Source organism: Asterias rubens, chromosome 5 (genome assembly GCF_902459465.1).
Source record: "Asterias rubens chromosome 5, eAstRub1.3, whole genome shotgun sequence".
In the NCBI taxonomy this organism is placed as follows: Eukaryota; Metazoa; Echinodermata; class Asteroidea; order Forcipulatida; family Asteriidae; genus Asterias; species Asterias rubens.
In genome coordinates, this window is record NC_047066.1 from 6,472,951 (window position 1) to 6,485,077 (window position 12,127).

General features: G+C 36.9%; 1 long non-coding RNA gene across 1 annotated transcript; it reads left to right on the forward strand.

Moving 5' to 3' along the window:
* Positions 1–7,468: 7,468 nt before the first annotated feature.
* On the forward strand, positions 7,469–9,816 carry LOC117290894. Its single transcript, XR_004519097.1, has 3 exons — positions 7,469–8,019; positions 8,901–8,990; positions 9,453–9,816. It is a non-coding gene; the product is annotated as an uncharacterized LOC117290894 (long non-coding RNA).
* The last annotated feature ends 2,311 nt before the right edge of the window (positions 9,817–12,127 follow it).

Here is a 12,127-nt window from a genome sequence, read left to right on the forward strand (position 1 = left end):
GCTACAACGATTTGGATGTAGAAGGAGTTTATACTTGGATAGATGGAAGTCCTGTTGGTTATGAAAGCTGGAAGCCTGGCTACCCAGTCGGTGATGCTTACGGGGACCAGGACTGTATTCTGATGAATAATGGACCAGTATGGAAGGAGTACTGGTGCTATGGCGGGATGTATTCAGTGTGCAAGATGAAAGGATACACATTCTGAGCCTGGGCTGATGTTATGATTCTGCGTCATAAAGGTAAATATAAAAATTCACATCTTCGCTGAAAAGAAGAAAGGAAATACAGCCTTTGTTTTCAAACTTCTTGTAGTCAAACTTCTTGTAGTCAAACTTCATGGAGTCAAACTTCTTGTAGTCAAACTTCTTGTAGTCAAACTTCTTGTAGTCAAACTTCTTGAAGTTAAACTTCTTGTAGTCAAACTTCTTGTTGTCAAACTTATTGTAGTCAAACTTATTGTAGTCAAACTTATTGTAGTCAAACTTCTTGTAGTCAAACTTCTTGTAGTCAACTTTTTGTATATAATTCATTTGACAGTGAAAGCGATAAAATGAAGCGTATGGTACAAATCCTTACCTAATTGGGGTACGAAATTACTTAGCCTTGGATCTAAAGTGTGCTTGGAACAAAGCTGCGAAAATGGCAGGTTTTTAAATATGCATTAGAATAAAATGAAGCGAATGGTACAAATCCTTACCAAATTGGGGTATGAAATTGGTTAGCCTTGCATCTAAAGTGTGCTTTGAACAAAGCTGCGAAAATGGCAGGTTTTTAAATATGCATTAGAATAAAATGAAGCGTATGGTACAAATCCTTACCCAATTTGGGTATGAAATTGGTTAGCCTTGCATCTAAAGTGTGCTTTGAACAAAGCTGCGAAAATGGCAGGTTTTTAAATATGCATTAGAATAAAATGAAGCGTATGGTACAAATCCTTACCCAATTTGGGTATGAAATTGGTTAGCCTTGCATTTAAAGTATGCTTGCAACAAAGCTGCGAAAATGGCAGGTTTTTAAATATGCACTAGAAACCCATTACAAAACCATTACCATTGTTTAAATAATCTAGTTTATGGCAGTCATTTGGAAAAGTAGCCAACTTTCAACACAAACAAATGATTAGCTGGCTTGATTTCACTGCTCTAACGGAACATCAATAATTTATTTTTGGTAAGTGGTGTTCCTTCAGTTCTTAAAACTTGAATGAATACCAACTGCCATTGCCAGTAGTATATAAAGACTGCGACAGGTACAACAAGGTAAAACTGTGGGAAAGGACTGGCGTATTGTTTGCAGCACATTATCAAAACTTGTTCTTTGAAACAAATGACGTGGTAAAGACAGAACCCATCAGAAGTTGTAATCACAAACAAACAAACAGTCATGTCACTTTGGTCTCTACTGTGTATAGTTTGTGTCTTACTAAATCAAACTGTGCTGGTTGACTGTAGATGCTCTGGTCAAACATATTGTCCACGTTCATGGCTGGCATTTAAAGACAACTGTTATCTGTTGGTCACAGAGAAGAAAAACTACCATGCCGCTGAGCAACACTGCCAGAGTCTCTCTGAGAGAGGCAGACCAGCTCATCTTGTATCCATACTGGATGACGAAGAGAATCAGTTTGTAACTCATTCTGGTAATGAGCTATGGATTGGCTACAATGATTTGGATGTAGAAGGAGTTTATACTTGGATAGATGGAAGTCCTGTTGGTTATGAAGGATGGGCTCCTGGCTTCCCAGTTGGTGATGCTCGTGGGAATCAGGATTGTATAGTGACGTACAAAAGAACAATGTGGAAGGAGTACTTCTGTTCACAAAGTATGCGTTCAATGTGCAAAATGCAAGGATACACTTTCTGAGGTAAGTTTTAGTAACAAATCCTAAACAAGAAATAACACATTATTTATATACTGTTTGTACATTCCATTAAGTCAGTCCATGGTCAGGATGCTGAGCCATGGATTCACTACAGTGATTTGGATGTAGACTCAGGATTGTATCTTGTTGGATGTGAAGTCACTATGAAAGGAATGCAGTGGTAACTGTTGGGAAATAGCATTATTCAGTGTGCAAGATGGAAAGGTAAACCTTGTGAGATTTTCTCCCTACACTAAATGTAAGTTGAGAATTGTTAAGTTCAGTCGCATTAAGGACAGGAAAAAGCTGCAATTTGCTGGAAAACAATTTAAAGGTATTATGTGTGATTTTTTGGAAGAAACACTAAATAAATAGTAAAATAGTAAACTTGTGGGTACAACCTTGTGTAAATCTCTTTTATGGGAGTGCTGGCTCTGAAAAGAGCCGGTGTGGTCTTGACGTTTCGAACAGTATACTCTGCTCGTCTTCAGGAGAAAGCTGGCTGATTCTTGTTTAGTCAATAGTTTTTGGCATAAGCCCTCTAGCAACAGTTACTAGTTTTTTTTTAATCCTAGGCATTTGTTGCCAACTTGATAACACTTATAAGTAATCTCAATTCCAACCAAAGATAAATGAACTTGAAGTCATCATGGGTACCCAACAGACTTTTGATGTGTGGATGTCAAAAACTTAAAAGGATTCAATTCTTTTATTTGAGTTCACAGATTTCAGTGAACTTAAGCCCTCCCCTCAAATAATCCTACAACATTTTCTGTTACATTCAGACCATTTCATACTGGATGCGAATGTCAACAACAACTGAATCTTGAATGTGAAATTGGGATTTTCTTCAAAATTTGACTCCTCCGCAGTGATGACATCTTTCTGATTACTTTCAACTTATTTGCAGTTATGAAATAGATTAGGAAATGTTCATGGGGCATAAGGTTCTAGCGATTGATTGCAAATATTAAAAGCCAGATGAAAGGGTAACATAGTTGTGATTCTGTCATTATTTTGGTTTAGTTCTATCGTCGTGGCCGTCTTGTGGTATTTGTATTGTTTGTTTGTTTGAGGTGTTAGTTTGAGGTGTTAGTTTGAGGTGTTTGTTTGTCTGGTTGGGTGTTTTGTTTTTGCGTTTCGTTTATCCGTCTCGTTTTGATGTTATTGTTATTACTATACGCTTTGTTTTATAATTTAAATGATCTTATTACCTTCCTTTGTTTTGTAAAAGGCATCCCAGCTTACAAGCTTTGCTTTAATGGGCCATGCCTCCATACAGTTTTCAGTCTTGTAACATCCTATTGTTTGTATTTGTATATTGTGTTTGTATGGAAATAAATGTTTATTGATTGATTGATTGAAAGGAATTATTAAGGGTTGAAATAATTATCCAAATTCCAGCAGTAATATACGTAAGGTTTAAGATATGCACCATGTCCTTACTGCCCTATATACCCTGCACGAGCCTAATGATTTTCTAAGCCTCCATTTTCACTTTAACTATCTCATCTTTTAAACACGATCCAGATTTTTTTCTTCTTCAAATCGCTTTGCGAGTAATCAATAAAAATAGATTGGGCATATCATGGCGGCTGCACGAGTTTGAATAATTAAGTCCAATAGAAATCAACCACCAAGACGTAGGAATGATTTACATAAATTCTGTAACAAGAATAAAAGCAAGCTTGCCTCATATCTATTATTTATTTATTCATCTATTTATTTCGCTTTTTCGTGCTTTGTTTTCCATGTTTCTTCCTTTTTTGCTCGTGTTTAGGTTTGTCTGTTTTGATACTTCAATTTCTTTTTGATATTTCTTGCCACTTCTTGTAAGGACCCCAATGGAAATTAGCCTAAGATATTGGCTCTTTGGGGTTATCCTTGACAATTTTTTACAATCTTTTTTTCTAGTGTTGTATTCTGGTTTATCTCATTTCATTGTCGTTTCTCTCCTTGTTATGCATGTATTTTTGACATGTTCTTAATTGAAAAAAGAATCAATCAATCAATCAATCAATGCAGCTTGTGCTGTTATAATCTGCACAATCTGTAAGTTTACTGTCATCAGTAAAGCAGTTGGAAGGACGCTATATCTTGAATGCTAAAAACTAATTTTCCATTAAAATCTGGAGAAACAAAAAGACACTATTGTTGAGTGGGCGACAGACACAATGTACCTTCATACTTCTGTTTACAGAAATAAGAAGTTTGATCTCTGTAGGCACAAAAAAGGTTTTAGTTACAAATGAACCAAAAATAATAACAAAATTATAACAAAAATCCTGACCTACAGACTCTATCTTTAAACCGTGTACATTGCTCTTTTTCAGGGTGTTTTAATGAGAGTTGTAAAACACTACTACAACAAGGGGGAAAATCAACTCAAAATATACAAGACACTTTCTTCAAGCCATTTCGATTGCAAATTGTTTGTGTTTTTTGAGATACAAATTATTGTATGGTACACCTACTTGCCTAATTGAAGCCTGAAATCAGTTGGCCTTGTATCTTCAGTATGTTGAAAACAAGTGCTGCACTGATGGCAAATTTTTATCAATATGCAGTGGAAACTATTTACAAAATCAGAACCATTTCTTAATCGATAATCTATATATACCGCAGTAACTTGAAAAAGTAGCCATCTTGCAATGGACAAACACAAGAAACAGTTACCTTGGTTTCACTACTCTAACCAAACCTCGTAAACAAATTTTGGGGAATAACGAATGCTAGTGCGACATGTCTGCACCAGGCACAATCAAGTAATACTTTGGGAACATGACTGCAAATTATTGTTTGCAGAATATTATTAATACTTCTTTATCTTATTAATACTTGTTTTTTGAAACAAATGATGTGTTTAAAAGAGAGAACCCAACGGGAGTTGCAGCCATCAACCACCAGTCATGTCACTTTGGTCTCTACTGTGTATAATTTGTGTCTTACTAAATCAAACTGTGCTGGTTGACTGTAGATGCTCTGGTCAAACATATTGTCCATGTTTATGGCTGGCGTTTAAAGACAACTGTTATCTGTCGGTCAGAGAGACAAAAAACTACCATGCCAGTGTAAAAGATGGACAGGAAACTCCATCTGCGCCTGTAAACCTTGTGAGATTTTCTCCTTAATTGTTTATTTAAGTTGGATTGAGGACAGGAAAAAGTTGCAATTTGCATGAAACAAATTTAAAGGTTTGCTGTGTAATTCTTGTTTGCTCAAGTTTACTTACAAATGATTAGCAAGAGCTATTATGCATTAAGCCCGCTGGACATATTTATAAGCAAGAGCTATTATGCATTAAGCCTGCTGGCCATATTTATAAGTTTTTTTTATTAACAGGCATTTGTTGCTAACTTCAAACAATAACTAAAAATCTATATCCAACAAAAGATAAATATACTTTAAGTTGAAGTCATCATGGGTACCCAACAGACTTTTGATGTGTGGATGTCAAATACTTAAAAGGGTTAAATTCTTTTATTTGACTTCACAGATTTCAGTGGAATTAAGGACTCCAAAAGCAGTTTTCACAATAGACCGTATTGAATAACCCTTTTTTTGCTATGAAAGTCGCCATGTTGTAGGGCAAATCGTGCGCGTCCAAACACGTGCATAAAATAAGCACGCAGCGTGCAATATTCTTGGTTTGATTTATACGGCACATGCATGCACACACGCACGCATGCACAGACGCCATGTTGTAGGACAGATATTTGAACGGTGACAGATACTTTATGATGCAAGTTCGTACTGGATGCAAATGTCAACAAGAATGTCAAGACTTAGAATTTGTTTCAATAATAATAATGAAATAATAAATTCTTAGATAAGTGCTATCAACAATAACCAAATTAATGCGCATTACAGTAGTGCCTTGGTCATTGGGCCAATAACATCCCTTTAATTCTTCCTCAGCTCCCTGGGGAGTAACCAGCTCTGAGCTGCCATGGCGTTGCAAAGGCTATTTCATACACAATTTCAACCTCTACCCTCAACTGTGGTGACTCCTCAGCAGTTAAAAAATGTTATATTATTCGCAGCTTATGGTCTAAACACTATGGTAAAGTAGGGAAAATTTCATAAATTAAACTCTATTTACAGAGAGTGAAAATTCTCTTGACAGAAACATTTCCAGCACCATTTGCTAACTCGCTTGGTAGTCGACGTTTTTACCTCAGTTAAAGGGACAGGACACAATTGATAATTGTCAAAGACCAGTAGTCTCAATTGATGTATCCCAACATATGCACAAATTAACAAACCTGTGAAAAATTTGGCTCAATTGGTCATCAAAGTTGCAAGTAAATAATAATATAAGAAGAAAAAAAACACCCTCGTTGCACAAATTTTGTGGGCTTTCAGATGCATATTAAAAGACTTCAGCTGAAGTTAGGACAAGTTACTCGTCCTAACTCAAGATAGGATTAATCCTAGCGTTTGGTGAAATCGGCTGCTGTGCCCTTTAAAAGCAGGGCTTATTATTCAAAGCTGACCAAGTCCAACTGGTATAAACTCATTCACAACTTGAGGGTCTGATTACTGCAACTAATAATCTGTGCAATTGTATTGTTTTAAAAAGTTGATGTTTTTTTATTACATGCTTCAGTTCAAAAACATACATAAAATATGAGACAACTGTTGTTGTTGCACATTCATTGGTCTCGATTGTCTATTCCATGAGACTTAACATTTCTGTTAGACATTGGTATTGCAAGGTGAAGACGTAGCTAACTTAAAAGAACAAAAACGTGTTTGTTGTGTGGTCGTCATGGATACACAGCATGATGTAAACAATAAAAGTGAACAAGTAATTCCCAACCAAACAAAGATTGGTACTAACCTGCCCACCAAGTGTTTGCAACCCACCTCGTAACTATGACAACATGTTGACTTTCTAGGCCCCCATTTTGACTATAATACTGTAATAAATCTAAACACGATTCATTAAATTTCTTTTCAACTCTGTTGGCAGTTAATCAATAAAAATAGCTTGCACGTTTCAACTCAGTTGGCAGTTAATCAATAAAAATAGCTTGCACGTTTCAAGGTAGCTTCACAAGTGTCAATCAAACTACTTAAAATCCACAGAAATCGAATAGCAATATGAAAGACAGATTTGCCCAAATCCTGCAAAAAAAGCATAAACCGAGCTTGCCTCATATAATCAGTCATTTAGCGGTAAAGCGGTTGGAAGGACGCTATTTCATGAAGGCTTAGAACTAATTTAAATTAGAATCTGGAGAAACTTAGAGACGTACTAAGAAAGATACCTGTTATTAATGCATACAGCTTGCACTGAGAAAAGTGACTTCATTACTGTGGCCACAGAGAGGTTTGAGTTGCAGTCATCAACCACCAGTCATGTCACTTTGGTCTCTACTGTGTATAATTTGTGTCTTACTAAATCAAACTGTGCTGGTTGACTGTAGATGTTCTGGTCAAACATATTGTCCACCTTCATGGCTGGCATTTAAAGACAACTGTTATCTGTTGGCCAGAGTGAAATATAACTACCAAGACGCTGAGCAACATTGCCAGAGTCTCTCCGAGAGAGGCAGACCAGCTCATCTTGTATCCATACTGGATGAGGAAGAGAATCAGTTTGTAGCTCAATTCACCGAGCCCGTTTCTAATAAAAAAATTCAGCTATGGATTGGCTACAATGATTTGGAGGTAGAAGGAGTTTATACTTGGATAGATGGAAGTCCCGCTGGTTATGAAAGCTGGAGATCTACACTGTTAAAAGAGCTGGGCAAAATATCGCTGGGTAAACGCCATTTGTGATTTGTTGGTAAATTTTTGTTCAACTATTGAGTAAACTTTAGGGTTGGTTAAGATAAAAAAGTTACCAACGTTGAGTATAGTTTAAACAACAATTGTTGGATAAACATTGTCCAATTAATTGGTATTGTTTATTAGATTTATCCAACCACGAATTGCTGGGTAGAAATTGGAGAAACATTCCCGGCAGATGGGCATTATGGCGTGAAAGGGCGTGACGTTAACCATTTTGTTGTGAACTTTGTTATCGTGCGCACACGCGCTCATTACCAAGTCAAGGAAGTTATAATGCGACGTCGATGATGGCTGACCACCAAGTGTTGAGATTACTGGAGGAGTGTGGCGTTAGTGTCCCTAACGGACGTTTTCTGAGGTGAGAATTGAAAAATGTATCTCTAAAGTTTAAAAGTACATGTTCTTGTTATGATTTAGATCAAGAACGTGTGGGCCTGTCCGAAAACTCGGCTTGAGCTGTGAATGCATGGCCTACCGCACGTTATCGCAGTTTCAGGGACATCATCGACACACAACACACACACGACGCCACACGCAGAGCCATGCCTAGCCCTTGTGTAGTAGTAGTAGCCTATATAACGTCCAATAGTGTCCTTAGTTAACCCCCTTATCATTAACTTTGATTGATAATATCCCATGATATAAAACATGTAGATGAACTTGGGTGAACATGTAATGTATATAGCAATTAAAACAGCATGGGTTTGGTAGGCCTCTTCTTCCCAAGGAATGGGAAAACTTTGTTAATTATCTCCAAAGATTTGGTGTTTTCTCCTTAGAAAATGGGTAATCGGTTCTGTTCTTACAAAACGTTGAGTACATGCCATTATCTTGCCCAACTGTTTGCTTACTGATCTAAAAAAAGTTGGGTTACATGTTCCTGATCTCCCCAAGGGTTGGGTACATGTGCACCGCCAATTATATTCTCCCTAAATAGTGGGCGCATGTGCTCCTATACCAAGCAGTGGGGGTACGTGACACTGTTTTACCTTGGACCGGGGTATGTCCCTATTTTCCCCTGATGCTGACAATTTGGAAACAAAATGACTACTTCTTGATAAAAAGGGAACACAAAAATCAAAGCAAAAAAAAAGGACCCTTAAATTTACCAAAATGACACTAGTTTTAAGAGTATTGGAAGCAGTGCATAGTTACACACAGCTACTTTTAAGATAGGATAGCTATGCCCATGCGTAACAGCTTTGCAATTAAATTTATTTTTGTTTACAACTCATACAGATAATGAGATCGACATGCAGGCAATGAAGGTGCTGACCGAGGCAGATAATTTGCAACTTATTCCCGAAATCATCCATCGACACTCAACGGGTAAGTGATGAACTTCTCTGAAAACAAGCAGCCTTGCTTTGGTCTTCTATTTGTCACTGTTATCTGAATTTGTTTTATTTAAATGACTCCAGTATGTTTTGAAAACCCAATTTCATGAATCATTTGTTTTCAGAAAATAATTACAATTCTTACAAACCCAACACAAAATAATAGTAACACACAATATGTCTCTAGTAAATTACTGTTACTCTTCTCAGTATACGGATCTGTCCTGGTGTTCGTGCGTGGTTGTCTTCAGATTGTGCCGTCACCTTGTAAACCCTAACAAGGCGCTTTAAACAGCTCTCATAACTCAAAAAAATAACTCTGTATATCCTCTTGTTAAATAAAATAATAATGATCACTTTACTTGACATTTGAATGTTATATTAGGCGCTATATCTTAAGAACTGAGTATTAGGACATTAACAAGTTTTATTAATTATTCTTTTTATGCCACAGGATATCATAATGCCACACTACCTGAAGGATAGACACAAAGCTTCATCCCCAGCCCTTTGTGCTATCATTAGGCAGCGCTGATCGGGAGTCAAGAAATGCTTTTCCACAAACATCAGTCATGAAAGCAGTAGATGTGTACTACAAGGCACACTATGTGCTGGACTGCAAATACCAAGTTTAGTGCCAGGGGTATGGACTTTTTTTGAAACGTGTGTGTTCAGCCAGCAAGGTGTGCAATCGAAAGAAACCGCCACACTGAGAGGTCTAATGGCTTATCTTGCACATTAAAACGTGCTGTAAGTCACTGAAGTAATGCTGCACCCATCTAAAAGTATAAAAGGCTACCTGCAAGTTATAATTATTGTAGTCGGTGTGTGAGAGAATCACATTAAAAAACTTTGTTTTGAAAAAACATGTTGTTGTTGTTGTTTTTTTTCTTTGGGGGGGGGGGGTATGTGTATAAGTTAGCAGCTTTAAAGGTTTCATTAGTAAACATAATACAATTTAAAAGTGTAAGTCCCTGTTACATCTGACTGGTCTAACTTGTCTTTCAAGTGTCAAAAAAATGACAACTCTTGTTTGTATTTTGTTTAGAAAGTACTTTGCTTTACAAAATAACTCTTTGTTTTGAAAGTCACTGCAGCAATATCTGCTATAAACCCATTTAAAATTATATAAGGCTACCTAACAAGTTGATCCTTAGGCAGTCTTATTATAGTTGGTGTGTAATAGAAGCAGATTCTTAACTTTGGTATGAAACAATGTTATGAGTAAATATATTACATTTTGAAAGTGTACATCCCAGTAACGTCCGACCTGTCTGACTTGTCATGCAAGTGTCATCAAATTGAAGTACTTTGCTTTACACAATAACTCTCATTGTTTTGAAAGTCACTGCAGCAATGTCTGCTGAACCCATTTACAAGTATATCAGGCTACCTAACAAGTTGATCCTTAGGCAGTCATATTGTAGTCGGAGAGTAAAAGAAGCAGATTCAAAAAAATTGTTTTAGTTTGAAACAAACAGGCTTTTTCCGTTGATTTTTTTCTGGGGGATGGGGTGTTTAACCCTTTAGTCCCTGCACCGCCCGAGTTTGCTGAAATCCAACTTCTCAAGATTCTTGCAGTAAATTACTGGAATCGTAGTTCAAATTTTAAAAGATAGCCATGGCTTAATGTGTATGCACAATTTTTTACCCTTTCGGTAATATTTGTACAAGTACAAGTTCTCATGGGAACAATAAATGCCTCTCGTTAAACGGCTACGGTAATTTTTATGGCGAATATTTTTGTGCATGGATAAAATGAACACAATAGCTTTTCAAGGCTTTTGTCTGGCTCAATGCTCATACTGATTAAATGCGAAGGCGATAATTTTCGACAATATCATCATAAATGATGAACAGTTTCCTGTTACTAATGAGCGTTTTATTTTTCGTAAGAGTTAAATTATTTCATCATCATTAGCTTTGACAAGTCAACTGTGAAGGGAGAATTAATAACGATCTATAACAACTAGATACATTACCAAATGCGTAGACCTACTAATGACTATCGAGTTTTCTTTTGATGTTCCTTTTTTTCTACAAACACAAGCTAGCGAGGTTTCCTCGTACCGCATACAGTGTATCGCTATATGCGGCTGGGCGGACAGCGGCTAAATGGTTAAGTCAGCAGCTTTAACGGTTTTATGAGTAATACAGCCTATGTTTGTATTTATTTGTGCAAAAACGTTGTTTCATTGCTTGTTTGATGTTCACAAATAAAAAAGGAAAAGCAAAAAAGTACTTTCTGAAGTCTTTCATTAATGTTTGTGCTAATTACTCAACTGTTGGATGAATAATTTGGTTCAATCTAGTCTCAACAACTAAGTAAGATACCTGATATTAAAGCATACAGCTTGCACTGAGAAAAGTAACTTCATTACTCTGGGCACAGAGTGGTTTGAGTTGCAGTCATCAACCACCAGTCATGTCACTTTGGTCTCTACTGTGTATAATTTGTGTCTTACTAAATCAAACTGTGCTGGTTGACTGTAGATGCTCTGGTCAAACATATTGTCCACCTTCATGGCTGGCATTTAAAGACAACTGTTATCTGTTGGTCACAGAGAAGAAAAACTACCATGCCGCTGAGCAACATTGCCAGAGTCTCTCAAAGAGAGGCAGACCAGCTCATCTTGTATCCATACAGGATGAGGAAGAGAATCAGTTTGTAGCTCAATACACAAAATCAGTTCTTGGTCAGTATGAGGTGTTATGGATTGGCTACAATGATTTGGATGTAGAAGGTGTTTTTACTTGGATAGATGGAAGTCCTGTCGGTTATAAAAGCTGGGCGACTGGCTTTCCAGCTGGTTCTGCCTACGGGAATCAGGATTGTACAGCGACATACAACACACTGTGGAGGGACAAATGGTGCACAAACCCAACGTTCTCAATGTGCAAAATGCAAGGATACACTTTCTGAGGTAAGTTTTTTTGTAAAACATGCTAAACAAGAAATAACACTGAGTATTTCTTCACTGTTTGTGCATTTCACAAAGTCATTTCTTGGTCAGGACTATGAAAGGAATGCAATGGTAACTGTTGGAAAATAACATTATTTAGAGCAAAAGACGGAAAGGAAACTCCTTCTGAGCCTGTAAACCTTGTGAGATCTTCTCCCTACACTTA